The 20643-nt window shown below is 27.8% G+C and overlaps 1 long non-coding RNA gene across 1 annotated transcript; it reads right to left on the reverse strand.

Moving 5' to 3' along the window:
• Nucleotides 1-5917: 5917 nt before the first annotated feature.
• Nucleotides 5918-9426, reverse strand: LOC126548924 (uncharacterized). Its single transcript, XR_007603039.1, has 5 exons — nucleotides 9006-9426; nucleotides 7822-7943; nucleotides 7552-7760; nucleotides 7006-7102; nucleotides 5918-6926 (listed from the first exon to the last, which is right to left on the reverse strand). It is a non-coding gene; the product is annotated as an uncharacterized LOC126548924 (long non-coding RNA).
• Nucleotides 9427-20643: the final 11217 nt, after the last annotated feature.

Consider the following 20643-nt stretch of genomic DNA (forward strand, 5'->3'; position numbering starts at 1 on the left):
TAAGTAACAAAGTGCCATAATGATAATGTGTATAATACAATATAATATGTATTATCTAGAATTCTAGAATCTAGGAAATATTTTGTATTTTATAATAATATAGTAATATAGTAATATATACGTTATAATAATATTTCTACTAAAATTATACTATATCTGATAGTCATAATTATTTATTTTATTAAAATGGTTAATCGTGCATTAAAAATGTTTAATTATTTTTTAAATTTATGATAAACTAAATAATAGTGAGGACTAGGTATACTTGAGTATGTTAAAATCTATAGTGAACCTTTAAATAAAATGGTTCTTAATTTAGTTTGACAGCGTGTACACCTACACTACCGGTAAATTCGGCTCTGGTTATATAAAATTACTATTTGAAACTTTTAGATATTTGAAATGATTTTACCCTATTATTATTCTAGAAGTTTTTTTTTTATAGTACCTTTATAATAGTTATTTATTATTGTTATTATTTTACCTGAAAATCTGATAGTATGGTATCAAAATAATCATATTACATCTAAGAATGTCAAAAATGTATCTTTAAAATTCTTAGCAGTCAATCGCGTGGAGTTTCACGATTTAAATAAGAATAAAATTACATATATCGATACTTTATTTTATCATGTAACCGCATGGGACACAGCTCACGTGTTAAGGATACGATTGGGGTTACGCTACTATTCCAAGTAGATTAATATGAAAAGTTTCAAAAGCTATAAGATTATTAGGTTTTACATATAGAACAGAAAAGAAACTTGACTCATCCATTTTTTTTAACCACAGAGAAATGCATGATTGAGATTCCGAAATCTTTTACAGAAATATAAAACTATTCTCCAGATGTCCCCGTGTGTCAACCCGGGTCTATATCTATATACGTTTTGACATTAAGCATGCGATTTGGGTTTAATCTAATATGTCTCCATGTCACACAAGATTCGTAATAAGTGCACGTCGTAGTTCCACTGTCGTCATTATAATATGGACATTTTTAGACACGCTAAGCGCACTTGAAAATTACTGTTTTTTTTTTTTATAGTGTTACGAAAAATAAAATAGTTTGAAAACCAATAGAGAAAAAAAAATTGAAATAAATATCTCTGGTCTAGGTCATCTCCGTGACCTATAGCAACAGTCGTTGAGTGGACAATGAGAGCGGACACGATGCACGTGCAAATCCAAAGGTATTTTACGGGAAGAGAGAAATATAAAGAAAATACGCCGTGAGCCAAAAATAAAGTTTTGCCAGTAAAAATGAGCTTAACACTTATAGTCCACGGTGAGATGAGACTTTCATTTGTATCTTACGGAAATCGGCGATTCAATCCGCGATAAGTAAATAAAAGGTTTTTGGTAGGAAGGAAAGAAAGAAAAGAGAAATAAGAAAGAGAGAGAGAGAGAGAGACTGAGTGAGAGATAAACTAAAATAAAGATCTCTACGGAAAAACAAACAGCATTAGAACCATGTGTGGCGGTGCAGGTGGTAGAGGGGAAAAAAGCAAAAGTCAGTTGCCATTGTGTGCTGTGGCGTTTTCGTTTATCATCGTTTGGGCGGAAGATAATATTCTCTTTCAAACTCCCCGTCTCCCTCCGACTCTTTCTCTGCAGTCTCTGTCTTTCTCGCTGTAGCCGTGTTCCTTTTTTTTTTTCGGACTCGGTCTTACCCTTTTCCGTATTGCACACCTCCGTCGCCATCATTTTCGTTGCGGTTTGTTGGAAAAGTCAATATTTTATATATTTCATCGAAGAAAAGGGACTTTTCTACTGCCGTAACAGCATCCGTATAATTCTCTCTCTCGCTCGTCCGGTCCCCTCGCCACCGATCACTACGCACCCATACAACACTCGTACACTGTAATGTATATACCTATAATATACCACCCCACACGTTTACCGCGTTCCGTTGCAGTAACACACTGTACCCGGCGCACAATATGCACACATATCATACACCCCCCGAAACGTGTGTTAGTTGTGTAATGCACGAGTTTGGTGCGTGTGTGTGTATGTGGGGGGAGGGGTGAATTACGATGAAAATTATATACAACCCAACCGCAAAAGCATAACCTTCAGTCGACCGAACGATCCATGTATAGGTATAAGAGCACGCAGACGCGCACACACTCAACAAAACTTATATATATATATATATATAATATATGATAATATCTGTGTATATATGTGCTCTTGCACCGTAGAAATATTCTGCATTATGACAAAATAATCGCCATAAATAGGCGGAGTCGGTTTCACCCGTAATTCATCCACTCCATCAAGGTCTGTCGAACGATTATAAGTACCTATACCTACGTATAATATTTATAATATCATATTATTCCCTATATACTATCATAATGAATGGGGCCCACAGACGGATGAAAATATATATTATATGTTTTTATTAAACCACTGCTATACCACCGCCGCCGGGTAATAAAACGAATTTACTATATTGTTTATTATCGACAAAACTATTTACGAGTTTCACTATCAGTACACAATTTTCTGCTGTGCGTTAAGTGGAAATTGTATTTTAGTTTTCTGAAATTCGGGTCAATTGATTGGCTATATTATTAACGGTAAACACTAGCCATGTTATACAATGTCATTATGAGTTTGTGGTCAAGGTGGTTGGATATTGTTACACGATACACACGTTATAAAAGTTGATACACCACTTATAAGCGTGCTGTACAATGTACATAATACGATATTATTTCAGTGCATTTATTTTGTTTTTTTTTTGTTTTTAAATGAAAACCATGTAATTGCTGAAAAAGAAATCGAATTTAGTGTGATAAAATTGTTTGTTTACAATAATATACATATTACGTAAAGTGATACACTCTAATTGCTGTAGAGTTGCTATATGTCTTAAGTTAATAGTGATATCCCAAGGAAGAAATTAAAAACCGCATGTAAAATGGATAACAACTAAAATACTAAATAGCATTTCTATTTATATGACGTATTGGTAGACTTTTGTCCAAATAATATATTATATCAAATGATTTTTTTTTTAAATTGTTATTTATCATCCATATACATTTTTTCTATGTTACTATAGTTAATTATTTTATATTATTTAAGCGTACATAATATAACTAGATGAAATGTATTGTTATTGATGATTGAAAATATATTATGTATTATTATATATTGTGCAACTGTTTTTCACTATAAATATAAATATATTATATTTAATGTAATTTTATTTTATAATGATTAGTGTTTTATTGTTTAGATTATACAAAAAAAAAAAAAAAAAATACAACAAACAATTATATTAATATTTTATAATCATTAGAATAGATTTAAAATACTTCGTGCTGTTGTATGAGTATCTATACTTAAATTTTAAATAATAATTGAAAAAATGAAATGTATAATAATTTATTGTTTAATATATTTTAATGAATTTTCAATAATATTGAATTGAATATCAACATATCTTCGTTTTTCAAGCAATAAAATGTAATGGATTTTATAGCGTTCGGTTTAAGTTTAACAAAGAAAAAGTTCACTTCTGTTAAAAACTTTAAAATACCATTTTCTCTGGAAATTCATTAAAGTAATTAGTTGGTTAGTCTTTTATTTTCAAGTATTTATTGTAATTTTATTGGAATAAATAACCAATACATTAATAAATAAATTTAAAACTATAATAGCTGTAGGTACTGAATACCAATCGAAATGATTAGATTTGCAATCAAAATATTATTTATTTAGTATGAAAAATATGAATATGAATATTGGACCAGTATTAAGCCTAATATAGCTCTACGACCATAAATTAAATTGACTGAATTTTTAAAAAAACAACTTTTAAGTAAAATATATAGTACTGTTATATAATATAAACTACGTATGTAATAGTATATAAGTTTGAATTTAATTTATTAAAATATAGAAATAGTTTTCGTTGTAATTATAAATCTATATGTATATGTTATGATAAACTAGTAGGTATAATAAATTGTTAATAAACGCTATAATATGTTAAACTTTTTTTTTTTTAATTAAAATTAAATTGATTCTAGTTAATTTTCCAAATTCTAATAAATAATCCTAACTTGTACCGTGTACATTGTATATTTTCAACAGTTTTTGAACGTGTTATGTACCATATTTTTATTAAACATAATTAAAATTATGAACTTATGGAAGAATAATTAATTTTGCAAAGTCTTAGCAACATTATTTCTTATTTAAAACTGTAATTATTATTAATCTTAAATAATAATTACAAAAACAAAATTCTCATTTCAATTTTCTGGAAAAAAAAGTGTTACGTGTTAAAATATATTGGCACTATGATTATTTTGCTTACTTGACAATTTAAATAAAGTAATAGATTTTAAAATGTGAAATGAGCTATATATTTAACTACTAATAAAAATTACAATATTAACTTTGATGTAACATTGTAACAGCTTAACTAATAGATTCAGCAATGTCGATTTAAATAAATCAAATTTTCAATATTATCCTAAAATAACGAAAAAATCATCATTTATATAAATGATCTCAGTAGGTATTATTGTTTTCACAGTTAAACTGAATATCTGATTTTCAATTCATAATCATCAGTCAAATATTGGGTGTAACTAAGAAATTCATTTGAGGAAACAAATTCGACTTAATTAATTATAATTTGCTGAGAACAGAATATTGTATCATAACAAAAGCGTTTTCGTGCTAATGTTCGGAACAAGTTAATCGAATCCAAACAATAAAATAAGATGTATGATATAATATATCTTATTGTATAGTTTGTATTTGAAGTCGCCAAAATGTAATAAAAATAAATAAAAACTCCATAGTTTTTACTGTGTGGAAGTAACCTAGAAATACTATATGATAGGGGTAAAGGGAACCAACAATAGTTTAAAAATATGGTGAAAAGAATTGTACAGAAAATATAGCTTCAATTGTGCACCTGAACTTGATTCATTTAAAGAACATTATATTTATATATAGAATATATTTTGTTTTGTTATATTGTCAGAAATATGCTCTATCGACAGAATTTAATAGAAATTTATGTAATTGCAGTACGTTCATTTATATATATTTATGTGTATAATGTAATATAAACTATTTGAAAAGTCAACAGAAAAAAAAAGTAGCTTGGTAAGTTCATAAAGTTGAAAGTCGTAATTTGATTAACATGTTATTATTGTTCTCAGAGTAATTTATTCCCAAGTCATATCGTAGAGTACGTATTATTTTGTTTTTTATTTTTACCATCATAACTGAGTTTTATTTAATATCATTATTGTTATTATTATTACGCGTATAACGAGAAATAATATTTTAAGCCAACTAACATCGTACGTTTTATATACGGACAATTATATATTTAAATATAAAACTCAGTAACAATAATGATGATGATGATAATAATAAAAATAATGAATAAACGAGGGAAATAGTATTACCTAGTCAGAAAATATCAAGTATGAACGGCGTCGTTCGACAAATCCTGCAGGACCTTGTACAATTATTAGGCTGTGGTTTCAACCTTTCGGACCACAGATTTTACCATAGGTACCTACCTACTGATGCCTACCATAATAGTTGTGTTGGGAAAACACTTCGGTGAGATTTTATTTTTTCTCGTTTCTCATCTCGACGCACGTCGAGCTTGACAACCTTCGTGTACGGTATAACGCCGCGGTCGATCCTCATTACGAGTCACACCAGGGTTCGAGTCGTTGTTGCCGCCATTAACGTGAAGGTTTTGGGATTTTTATTTTTTGACAAGAAAATCCTTTGTGTTATGTATACATATATATATATATATATATATATATTCGTGTAATAATATAATATTATGGTTTCAGTGCTTTTCATATATCATTAATGTCACCAAATCATCTTTCTCTCACTTCTTCGCCATAAAGTGACTTGTGCCAAATCTGTGAAATAGTAGTAATAATAATTATTATTGCCAGGTGTACGCGATATTTTGTGTTTGGAAACCATTACGCGGCGTGGTAAAACGACAAAGTACACTCGGCGCACACAAACGTTATTATTTATCGAGTTTTTCGTGTAAACGACTATTGCTGCCATGACCCGTGATTTTGCAGCGTGTTAACATAGTTTACCTATACATCGAGTAAAGTCGTTGCAACAAACTTCTATTATTATTATTATTATTATTTTAACTATTATTTCCGAATACGTATGGGAAATAAATAATGTTTACGACAGTTAATTGATTATTTTTATTATTGTTTTCCGAATTTATTATACGGCACACTCGATACTTAACCGTCGCTGTAGTGTTTTTGTAAACTTTCGAGTCACTATATTTAATTTTTGAAGTCCACGATAAGGGGCTAGACGCAGTGGGTCGGTGTGAAATAAATTGGAATTGTATATTTTGTTCAGCGTATGCCGACATTATTCATTTGTAAGTATCCGTTTCGCGCAGTATATATATGGAGTTTTATTTAGTGCCCGTTATGGCTTTCACACAGGACTGAATGAACTTCAATCAATAGCATTACAATCCATTATCTGTTATTTCGGTAAAACATATTAGCGATCATTTGCAACTTTAGTAATAAAAAATTAAACGACTCTAATAATATGTTTGTAAATATAATATTCAGCTCTTATTTTCACTTAATCCGCAGAGGGGTATAATAATATAGTAAGTTTACTTGTATACAGTAAGTACAGTACAAATGTACTGAAAAGTTCTAATGATGCTGATTTTACGTAACGACTATTCTGGGAGACAAACAGCGTGACTTGTTCGACTTTTCTTGTTTTCACTTAACCCGTTCACTGGTGACTGAGCTAGGTACTCGTATGATCGTGTGAGTAAGGTCTCTATTTGGTCCGTTACGTTTAAAATAACATATCACGGTCTATAGTTACTATTCCATAGTTGTTAAGAATCACTGTAAAAAAAAACGATTTTGTTTCTTTTCGTATTTTATTATATTATTGTATATTGTTTCTACTTAATTGAATACTGACTACGCTTTGTAATATCTGCTGTGTTCGATTATAGAGACAATTGTAATGGTCATCTTAACGAACTTTTGTCAACATTTTAACAGTCATCATATCGAACCTTAAATCAAAATAATACACATTTTTCATCACGAATAAGACATTTGAATTTTTATCCCTGAAATTCGGTTTTTAAAACTTTAGATAATGTTACAATCTTTTTATGTGGGAAAAATTATTAAACAATTGATTCAAATCATTTTTCTGTATACAAATTCAAAATATTTTTTTATTATGTTATTGTTTAAGAAATATGAATATTATTAAAACATTTTCAGTAATATATTTAAAAAATGTATTGAATATCAACGATTGAAAATACAAAAATTTATGTTTTATTAATGATATAAAGAAGTGCAGATGTTTTGACTATGGTGCGATTACCGATTGGTTAAGACAAAACTTATTAATTATAATGAAATCGCTTAGTAATAGTGTTTAATAAATGTTATATAGATACTTTTTAATAACCAAAGTAATATTAAATAGTTTATTAAATAATAAAATTACCAATTCCATCAATAAATATATTGCAAAGCTAAAGCTTTTGAGCCAAACTGAACAAAGCCCTAAATAATTCTTGGCTTTCTCCATAATCATGGTTTATCGATAAATGGCATATCATCCAGGTCTATAAAATTAATTTTCGCTTCACTGGCAGTTGCTTGGGTAATTGTTGATTTCTCACAGCCAGAAAGCAAATGAAGTACGTAAGACTCCTAAAAATAGGTATAATAAAAAATAAAAATAAAAATAATAAATATTCAATCAAAAATATACCTTTTGGTGGTTTTCTAAAACTCAATTCCTTAATTCTTCTTTTCTATGAACTGAAAATATTACGGATGCTTTGATGACTTGAATATGTTATCAATTACGTGATTAAGCACAACAATGCTGGTCTAGGAAACATTGATATCATGTGGATTAACCAATTTATTGACAAAAACCAACTCATAATCAATTTACTGTAATCTAACACAATTCAACAATGACTATATAATTTATTAAATTATTTTAACATACATTTTTTATGTCATGAAGACTCAGACACTTGTTCTGACACTGAATAATGTAAAAATTAATTATTTTATACCTCAAATCATTCATGAGTATACAGTTTATATATTATGCTTTTTTTAGGTTTTCAATTAATCATATTATGTATAAATTGTTCGTTACCTATTTAAGTGATAATATTAACTAATCAAAAAATATTTTGTTTAAATATTTAGAATTAAAATTTTTTTAAATCATCTTTTCTGTAATCTGGATAGAATATTGTTTAGATGGTACATATAGTTTAACAACGAAGCGATGATATAAAAATATTTTAAGTATTTATTAAGGATTTTTATAATATTTGTAAATTAACAATTACCTAGATACTTTGATAGTTTGATTAAAATATTATCGTTGATTAAATTTATTCGATTCACAATTTTTTATAAGAAATTACTAATGATATAATCTAATGTATTTATAGGAACTTAAATCTCAATATTATTTATCAAAAACTGTATGTAATTTCAAAAAAAAAGTAAATTTTACAATATTATTTGATATTGATAATTTTGTTTAATTCATCTTTAATTTTAATAACATCAATAATAATGCGCAGTTGTTCTGTTTATCAATATAGTTTAGTTTATATCTAGCTATTACTAAAAATGATTATATTACAATGCACATTGGAAAATTAAATAAATGTTGTAATTTTTGAACACCTAAACAGTGTTTGTGTGAATAATTTGAGCACTAAATTTTAAATTACTTCTCGAAATCACAAAATATTCAATTAAAAATTATATGCTACACAATTTTTTACATTAATTTACGAATTTATATACTGGTGAAATTATATTTTATTAAACTAGAAATATCTACAAAAAAAAAAACAAATTCTTTAATCTAATAGTGAAAATTATTTTTTTCCTTAACTATTGGGGATGGCAAATACTTACCTATGTTGTATAATATGCTTTGGAATTTTATTTTTTCACTACCTTAAACTCAATTGAAATCCAAGACCGACAGTGAAAATACTTAACGAATCTTTTTTATTAGATTCAAAAAATCCATTGCTTTACTTGGAAGATGTTATTAGACAGTTTTATTTCAAAAGCTTCCGGTCGAGATTTTTTTCGTTGAGAGTTTTTTTTAATCTTCTATCTCCTTATACGTTGACACGTTTTTCTTTTATGTCAAAATGCTTTTACCGTTCATTTTCTGCTCATTAGGTGTTTTTACTGAATTGTAGAAAAATATTAATAGGCTTAATACTATTTCACTCTGACCTTTTTACTGAGCACCTACATTGATGCGAGTTTCATCATGGCTCGCAATATATGTACACTAATCGTTTCTTATTATGTGCATGGTGCATCTGTCTAGAACCGAAATGTTTTGTTTTTGTTATTACTTACCATGGTTGGTTGTTAGGATAAAATGTGCATGGCAGACAAAGTAGATGTTTATTTTGTTTTTTTTTCCTGTATTTCTGAAAACTTATAATTATAAAAAATCGGGTAAATGGGTACCGTTCTGCTGTACATTGGGTGCCGTATGGATCATTATTATATATTTTATTATATATTATAGGGGTGTTAAATTTGATCCAATGATAGGTATCATTGTATACGAAAAACGATTTTGAACGAAGATGATTTATCAGCCTAGGATATCATTTCGAATGGTTGGTGAAAAAGGTGGTTTATGTTTTAATGCCCTGAATACACCAGAATTTAAGTTCTTTTAAAATTATTATAAGCTAAACTTATGGAAAATTTTGTATTGAATTTTCAACTCTTAGCTACTTCTACAAACATTTTTATGAATTATACCTACAAAATAATTTGCAAATATTCATGGTTTTGACGAATTGTTATCAATATTTTAACTTCAAATGCTAATAAAAAAAAATTGTGCCTATGTATTCTTAAAAATTTTTAATCACTATAAGAATAACTTATGAGGAACTTTGTATTAAATTTTCAAGTATTTTGATTGGGCCAGAAAATTTTTATCAACACTTCAAAAAAAAATTTTCAGAAAAATTGAAAATTTCAGTTGTCTATAAATAACTAAAAAAATGTCGAAATATTTTTAAAATTAAATCATGTAAAGAAAATGCCAATCTACATAACTGGTAAAATTTTCAAGTATCTACGACTTATACTTTTATACTTTTTGAATAATAACAAATATTTAAAATCATTTGAAGATAAATCATTATCGTTACGCTATTTTGTAAAAATTTAAAATTTAAATATACTTAAAATTTTTCCTATAATGATGCTTCGAGTTTTCTCTATAACTACTTGATAAAAACTTATGGAAAACTTAATGTTGTATTTTTAATCCTAAGTTATTAACACAAACAATTTTATGATTTTTCAATTTCAAAATTACTTGAAAATTTTCGCGTTTTTGACAGATTTTGTAAAAATTTGAAATATAAACGCTTATAAAAAAAAATTGTGACTAACGATTTTTAATTTTTTTTAATTTCAATAAGAAAAATTCCTAAAGAACCTTGTATTAAATTATCAAAATTTTTCGGCTATCCAAAATTTTTTTATCGACACTTCAAAAAAAATTCTCATGAAAATCGAAAATTTCAGTGGTCTATAAATAACTCAAAAAAAGTCAAAATTTTTTAAAAATTTAACAGTATGTATATAACACTAACATAAACATTTGATGAAAATTTCAAGTATTTACAATGAATTACAACCATATAAAAAAATCGATTTGGTCGAAAACTGGTTTTACGTAAAAATTCCCGTTTTTCCATATTTTTTTTGGTTTTTCCTTGTGGTTTTGAAAACTATTGGAAAATTTCTAGAAATGACCTCCCCAATGCACTAAGTAGATTCATTTTCGAATCAGAAAAGCTATTGAAGTTGAAAATCGAAGCATTATTTCGACATGTTCTCGTGTACACAGACATAAAAAAAAAACACAACATTATAAAATCAATATATTCATCGCTCCGCTCAGAATCTAAAATGAAGTAGACTGATTGGAACATAACTAAATAGTTAAAAAAAAAAATGAAAATTATTTTAGTAATTTTATTGAAGACGATGATCAAACACCAGTAAGAGTTTCTTGTATTAATTACAAAGTTATAAATTAACATTGAATTAAATCTAAAATTGACAATTTTAGATATCATAAAAGATTATTTTTTTTTGCATAAAAAAAACCATATATTCCATGGTATAATATTAATTTAAAATGTATTTGTCCTATTAATTTTTAAAATGAAAATTGTATTTTCTACGTCCAAGATTTTCAATTAAAGAAACATGCTATAAACAAAATGTAATTAAAATAAGTTTTCAATAAGTAAATTGATAAAAATATATTAAAATGAATGACAATAATATTATTGTATTGTATATGGCAAAGTCTCTATTAAACTGAAAGCTTTCAAACTACAGAAGCCTCTTATTAATAGGGAAATTTTATATCTTTCCGGATAATTATATTTCCTTTATAAATGTTAAGCTTCCAACTAGGTATAAGTATGTATGAAACTATGAATATTCCATTTCGATTTATTATATGAGAATCCAATAAGTTATTATGAATATTGAATTTATATCGCAAATTATATAATTTAACTTAATATAAAGGCAAGGAGAATATCAATTTGAAATCTCACTCTAACAAATGGATAAACGATCGAATTCGAAATACCTATAAATAGTTATTATAGATGTTCATAGCCATGAATAATTATTGTAACTACTAATTTATTTTATACCGCTGTATGAATAAACATAATATTATTATACAAATAGGTATTATACAATTGGATCCAAAGTGAAGAATTGAAAATGGTTTTCATGTCTTACAATAATCACTTGTAACGTTTGTAAACTTAATCAATTTACGACAAATATCAACAATTTCCTAATGACGTATTTTTTAGATATTTAATTTGTAATTTAAAAACAGTTTGTTGGTTAAAAATATTTTCATATTTTTGTTTTTACATGTATAGAAAATTATTTTCACAAAAAAGCCTATAAGAGTGTATTAGACCATATTTTCGTGTGTAATACGCCAGTGTTTGTTATTGTTTAGTAGCATATAGTATATGTTATGTGTACCTTGTTATTGAGCATGCTAAAATTGTGTTCAACGATTCATTATTGTATATTAAATATAGATCAGAGCGATGGTGGTATATCAGTCTATATATTTTCAAATGCTATCTTAAATGTTTTATATTACAATTTACAATTAGTAATTTACAGTAATTTTTATAATTTTTAAAATTATTAACGCTTTTGAAAATATTTTGATTGCACAGTATTAAGAAATTTAAAACATTTTCATAAGTAATTAAATTTTATTAAAATAAATCAATTATATACATTTATCTATGTACAAAATTTTTTTGAGTTAAAATAAAATGGTTAAAAACGATATTATACATAATAATTTGTTTGATTATTAAATGATTTGATCCCAATTTTCGTCAATATTTTATAAAAGATGTATGTGGTTTTAAATTTTAGAAATGAATACTTATGACTTATGAGTAATCTTAGGTATACCCATAACATATTTAAGTTTCAAGTATAAAAAAAAATGTTAATAAAATTATTATTGGTAGACAAAAACATTCATCATTAAATAACCAATACATTAACCGGAGTTTTATGAATCTGAAAGTCGAATTTTATGTAATACAACTTATAAATAACAAATACGTAATACAATAACATAATAGTTAACATAGGTAACATATTTTTATGATGCCGTGTAAGAATTATGACTCAATAAAATATTATTTTAACTTATAAATAAACTTTCGTTGTAAATAATTTAGAATTATTAATTAATGTTGTTTAAATTATATTAAATAATAGTGCATAAATGTGTGGATTGTTGAGTATAGTTTCAGAATTATATAATTTATTGGAAAGTTTAGTCGCGTAATAAGTCTTTTTCAAATACTTTTGGTCTATCGTTGCTAGCCCTCGGTCTATAGCTCGGTCTAGCCCTGTGAGTTATAAATCAAGAAGTTCAATATAATATTATATACTATATGCCATTGATTAAATATACTAAATAAAATAATAAATAAAATTAATAATATAAAATATTATTAATATATTAATTTAGTATATTTAATCAATGTATATAAATATATTATTATGTATTAAAAAAAAAAAAAAAAAATACAACGTAGTAAGCTATGATGGTGTATATTGTTACTTATTATCTAGTTTTTAATCATATTATGAATTAACAATTATAAATTGAAATTATACTTGAACCGGAGTGTCAGACATCAACTGCAGATCGTTTAAGTTTATATACATACAACCAAGAGTTTATGACGTACCTACGTATCAATATATTATTGTAAATACATTATGTTAACTGTTAAGTTATGTTTGATTTTAGTTTTAATAAACAAACTAATGATTATTGATTATTATTATGGTAAAATAATACTTTGTAACATTATTATTATTACATAATATATATGTTTATCTTTTAATTCATAAAAAGAGAGGTTTAAAATGTAAGCTAATTGTTAAATCTAAATTTAAATAATAAATATAATATTTCATAGATCTTTTTATACCTCTGAAATTTAATAAAGATAGCTATAAATGTTAAATTTTAATTTCAGATTGTTTAATGCTAAAATTCAACAACCACTTGATGTAAATCCATTTTTACTAAGGTAATTATAAACATTTTCGTCACAAGGTTTATTAATTATGCATACGTGTATTTATTTATTTGTTTTAATGCGAATAAAGCAAAATAAAATAAAAGAGAAATAATATGCAATTTTTTTTAATACCTACAATAATATTATAACAGCTATGTAAGAATGACCAATTCAGTGGTAGAAAATATTTGTGTTTATTGTGTTTTTCTTAAGTGTTAAATCAACTAAATCATTCTTCATATAGCCAGACACATTAAGCGAAACATAGAAGTTATTCGAAATCTACTATACAGTAGAAATACTTATCCAGTTTTTATACTTGAAATATTATATTCTTGAATATATTTAAAATGAACATTTTGTAGAACAACCAAAGCTTTTAACTCATCAAATAAACATACACATAACGCCACAGCAGAATGTTGCGCATTTATACGTAGGTAACGCTCAACATGGACTGCATTGTGGAATGTTTTTGTTTGCAGCAATATGTATTGTTATGGCATAAAACTTGACTTTTGCATAAAAACAGTTCACCATTTCTAGATGGGGAAGTGAAGATGTATAAATTATACGTGTTCTAGTAGATGCCACAATGATTTTTTCGAGAAAATTAAATCAATAAATATATGAACCTATAATGCCTTAAGTAAAATCGTACCTACTGAAGAAGAAGAAGAAGTTTTCAGTTAATGAATACCACGCAGTTGTGGTTCTCTCAGATGTCCTAGACAGAAAAAATACATCTGCAAGGACACGTGTTGGAATAGAATTTCGGTCAGTTGGGCCGAAAAAAAAATAATGCACAAAAGCTTTTGAAACGTTGGAAACCGATGGAAAATAATAAGGGCTGATGGCATCGTAGTTTGGGTCGGTCGTGCCACTTAAATAATAATACAGGTTCGTGAGTGACTATTACGTTGATAAATCGTCGAGTCCGTAGAAATCGTAGGGCGATGGATATTTGTCAAAAAACTGTGATTTTCGTTTATTTACTTACTTTTTTTTTTTTTTTTTTTAATTCAATATTTTCGAAGGCGTTATTTTCTAGATTTTCGTGGAAACCATCGAATGCTTTTATAAAATTACGGTAACATTTCAAGACTCGCGAAGTTTTTCAACCGAGTCACAAAAAAATAAAAATGTTTCATATCACTCGAATTCTGAAAATGTCGGATTATCCAGCTATATCTTGTAGTTAAAGTATAATATGTTTCTGTGCTGGCGCTTTTACGCTTTAGTCGCCGAGACAGGTTAGGCGTGTTTCGTGAACAAAGCAAGCATCTGTCGTAAATCATTAGCAGCACTCATTGGCTGCGGCGGTGTTGTATAGTGTCACGAGTCGCAACGGCGCGGCATGTTTACGATTATTATTATTCGCAGTATATAGTATAATGACTTTTGTTTCGTCGGAAGGAAACCGTTAAAAATTAAATTACTTTATTAACGATTTTTCTTTTTCTTTTTTTTTTTTTTAATTACAGAACGTTGTCTTTTAAACACCCATTTACATTCTACTGTTCGTTGGAAAATTTAATACACACGACTCCGCAGTGTAGACATTTGAATCGTACAATTAGTCAATTAGGGTTTTACCTATTCAAAATTTGTGATTTAACCACCCTCACTTCTATCGAAAAAAAAAAATTATAAGGTTAATCTTTTCAGTGTATTCGAAACTGTAGTTGCCGAGTTATTTTTTATCTATAACACAATAATAATTAATAGTCTAGAGATGCATCGATAACTATATACATTTCAATTTATTTTTATTAAATGCATTCTAATAAAACTGTAGAACACCGTCGATTATACCATAGAATACAAAATATGATGGATAAAAAGTTGACCGCACGCCAAACGACCTGAACGCCCTAAGCGATAGTCCAGATATGAATAATGCGATCAGAAATTTTCAGAAAACACAAATATTTTACGCGTTGGTTGCAGATTTCGTTATCGTGTTGAACATTCAGTTTTGTTTGCTTTTTGTTTTGTTTTTTTTTTTTTTAATATTATTTCGTTTCCAAGTAAAGTTCAAAGGGATAAACTCTTTATACGCGAGCGCGAACATGATACAGTGTTATTCAAAGAATAAAGAAAAGAAACAACGCATACAGAGCTTAACTTCAAAGTTACACTTATATATTTAGTTATTTGATTTAAACTATTGATTTTATTGATTTTCTACGCATTCGTTTATCCGTGTACGTATGTTATATTATGTTTTCATATGAAGGTTTTCAATCACAACGAAAAAATCTATAGGGTTTGTGATACCTATTTTATTATTTACTTATACCAATATTATTGATAGTGCCTCAGCTCCGTGTACTGTATCTCCCGTCTCTGCGATCGTGATGTATCGAGAAGATTATGAGACTGTTATTGTTTTTTTTTTTTGTCATTAATACATGTTTTCGAAAAAAAAAAATAATAATTATAATGAATAAAAAGTATTTTAAACTATTAATTTGTATCGCAAAGCAGAAAATGACTGTTAAGCGATACTATGATTTACCCGGATGACCAAAACAACGGCCAAGTCGCTATTATTATAATAGACGGAGGAGGATGTATTTTTATTTTAAATGTGTAACATTTTTTTTTCTGATCTAACGTCTTCGTCGATAATGATATAATTCAACATAATACAATTAATGTAAACACGTCTCGCGGCGTAACTATTAAGATTGATTAAACCGCGGGCGCAGTATAATGATACAAATCGGCGTTCAAAATTTTATTCAAGTCCGTGAGCGGAGAGTTTAATTATAACAAACAGGAGCGGTGTAATTATACGAAAATACGCGCGCAATGAGTTCTCCACAGTAAAAATCGATGAAATCCGCGACCATCGCCGCCGCTGCGTTTTTATTGTATATTATTATTATTATCATCATTATCATTACTATCATTATTATCATTATTATTATACGACCACGTAAGGACGAACTGGCGAGCGGTGGATATAGCAGACGGCTGCGGTCGGGTATATTTAGTATATAATACACTCGGTCGTTTGGGTACATTATATTGTTATTACGCGTTTAAAACGTTGTACTTACCTACCGTACACTAAACTATTACACGGGAGTGGTGTGTTTTCGTTGTTTGTATTATTATTATCATCATCATCATCATCATCATCATTATTATTATGTACGCGAAACTATTGCAGCGGATATAAGCCGTACGTTGTTTGTGAACCACGCTTGTAAACCGGATGCATTGCGCCCGAAACGAAACCGTATTTGTATACACGAAATCCCGTCCAGTCCTTAAAATATTGTAATAGTTATTATAGCAGTTATAGGTAATCATAATACGAGGTATAACATCTACCTATGGATTATGGATACGCCGGTGTGTGATTTATTATATAGATTTTTGAACTCTGACTTACAAATTTTAAATTCGTGCGTATTACGAAATACTTACGAGTAGCGCAGGACAATTTGGCACAGTCGAAAACTTTGAAAAGATGAAACGGTGGCCACGTTTCGCAGAAGTTATTCGTGATTTAAACTTTTGTGTATAATTAAAAACGGCTGAACTCATAAATTTCCAATTTGCTTTTACACAAACTTACAAATGACCTACAATTTTTGATAAAATTTGGAGTAAACATTTTCACATCGGGCGGCTAACTCCACGAAGCCAGATTTTCTTCCTACGGATCTAACGAATATATCTTGTTATATACGGATAGTCGTCTCCAAGCGGTATTAGCAGTGTTAGCCTAATAGTTAATTTTTATTTTGATGATACGGTATGTCGAATTAATTTTTACAAAAACTAAATCACAAATATTATAGTATTACTTAGCCTACTTCAAATACGCGTTAATAGATTAGTAGAATGAAAAGCTTAAAATCAATAATTAATATATATCTTTAATAATAATTGCAGTAATTGTATATTTTTTCAATACAAACTGAATAATAATTTACTTATTTTTTCGTCAGTAAATTTAAGTACGAGAGATAATTATTATAAAAACCACTTAATATTATTTACGAACATATTATATTTTTTTATATTATAATATTTATCATTTTATCAAAAATAAAACCAGTACCTAATGTAATACCTACTATGATGGCTACTAATAACGTTTAAATATAATATCATTACAAAATGTACGTTTCGATACACCATCCAATCTCATAGATATATTTTGTACAGAGTCGGATTAGTATATTACAGTTGATAAGAGGTTTAAATATAATAGCCTCTGTTTCATTAGCATCGTTTCGATCATTTGAAATAATTGACATTATATTTTCATGAGCAACAAAGTTATTACTGTTTAGTTAGAATTGAATTTTGTGTCTTTCTTTTTTACAATACAATTTAATTTTAAAACGATTCTAGATTATTACTAAATTGTATAGTTCTTTTTAGCATTTCATTTTGATTAATGTTTCTATAAGCCCCGTATCCATGATAATATACACAGTACGATTAAATCGATTTTTTAAATGAATATAATTATGATGCGGGTAATAATAGTAATTCATAGGAAAAAGAAAAACGTACATGAAACGTTTAAGCAAATGTATAAGTTGTCTTCAAGATATGGTTCAAGCTGAAGCTACATAAATGCATCATATGTATAAATAATGTACAATAATAATGTACATTATAACTGCCGCATGATATCTAATAACGATATTAATAATATAGTTTCAATACTTATTGTAATATTTATTATAATAATTTCTGTAACAAGTCGAAGCGGAACAATTTATTTTTACATTGACTTCGAATTATTTGTCTAATGCGCATACTTGTAATATAATACTATACCTTTTATCGCAGATCGTGTGATATTTGCGAGCTTTTTCTTTCTTTTTTTTTTAAGAAACGTTCAACTCGATGTATCGAGATGTAATACTTATCTCGTCGTTTGTGGATCCTTGCGTGAAATGTTTCCAACGACTCTCATCCGCCACCGTGGCGTGTAAACCTTTGTATGCGATCACGACTGAGAGCCATCGGAAAGCGAATTAAAAGAAAAAAAAATGCCACGTACCTTTGTAAGTATAATACATATATATATATATTGTACCTGTGAGTATTTATACACATTTTGTAATATATTTTTTTCTTCATTCGAAAACAACGGAAGACGGATATCATTGCCAAGTTAACCATTAGGCCGTCCAGATATTTGTTATTTTTGTTTTCCCCTGGCCGTATCGCAAACGAGTATCCGAAAGCTATATAAACGCTTAGTTGTCAGCGAACCGAGCACGACACGCGACCTCCTATCTTGGCACGGCACACCGGTTGTTTCTCTACCCCCGCCGACATTTATGGCTATAAAATCGTATAAAAGCGTTGTTCTTACAACTTTTTTTCCACACACTCTCCTCGTCGTATCGTTTTTCTTGAGAGATTGTATACTCCTACTTAGGGAAAGCCAAAAAAAAAAAATAATAATAAAAAGAACACAAAGAGAATATAATACCACCGACGGTATTTTTATTGAAAAATAATATCGGATTGACGGTGGTAAACGGAGGATCGTGGAGAGGATGTATTATAACAATAACACTATTTGGTTCATGTTCAAAAAATAAAATGGGAAAAAAATCTTCGGGTCGCCGTTTATTGCGTACGTAGACACTTCAAAAACAATCAGTGAAACGAAGTTTTATTTTCAGATGTATTTTGCAAGCGAAACGAGATGATGACGAAGCCGCAATTACGTCTTATAATGATAATACAATAATTAATAATAGTATATAATTATTTTTGGATATGTTAAGTTTTATCATTGGTTATAAATAGTATGGTATTTTATAATCAATGGTTTTATTTTTTTCAAGAAATTAACTACAAGTGCAGTTACTACACGAAAAAAATAGTTATGATAATGGTATTATTGAAATTAATAATGAGAATAATGTACACATTTATATTGAGAAAATTATGGATACATACACTCTAGTAGTAGAGCCGGCGCAACGACTATAGACAATAATTACTAAAAACTAGATTGTCACAAATTCGAGTACACAGTACATTCAAAATAAACTCTATCAATTGAATTACAATTTCTAAAAATAACTCTTAAGTAATAATTTATTGCCAATTGAGAAATAAATTAAATTATGTACATATAATACAATATTAACTACTTTAATAGATTTAAAAATATAAGTAATTTTTATAATTATTGTACTACTATCGTTATTAATATTTCATTATTACCATTTAACTAAGTCTAAAGGTTTAATATACCTATATATATAAACGGATTTAAAAGCCTTCAAAAGACAGCCCATTTGAATTACAATTCAATCTCCTAGTTAGCATAACCACAAGACCACCACTATTTAATAATATGAAATATAATAGAATCTATCAAAAGAGACAATTTACAGTATGATATTAAATAGATAGTTTAGAGTAACTAAGACACTTCAAAAGTTTATTGTGACACTACTCAATATTTTGAGATCGGTAGTAACAATTCTCTATTATTATCTATAGAAACAGTGTAACATCTTATATTTTATAATATTATTACCAGAAGTTGAATTCTTAGTTAGGTATATTATAAAACCGTAAGCAGTTCTCTAGTTTCTCACTCGGAGCTGAAAATGAGAAAATTGTTGCCTGTGCCTCCCGTAAATACAATCCACCGCTGTTTTTCTATAGTATTTTAAACTGACCACAATCGAGGAGTAACTACAAAACGATTTTTGTAAACGTTGGATTGTCCAGCTTGGTATCAACTATCGATTTATATTATGTCATGATTGATAGCTAGACACTCAACTGCCATTTTAGTTATATTTTTGCATACAAAAAAAAGGATGCCAAGCATACACTTTTACACCGGATGATAACTGCTATATTCTCAGACGTGGCTATCGATTTAT

The sequence above is a fragment of the Aphis gossypii genome, chromosome 1 (genome assembly GCF_020184175.1).
Source record: "Aphis gossypii isolate Hap1 chromosome 1, ASM2018417v2, whole genome shotgun sequence".
NCBI classification, from domain to species: domain Eukaryota; kingdom Metazoa; phylum Arthropoda; class Insecta; order Hemiptera; family Aphididae; genus Aphis; species Aphis gossypii.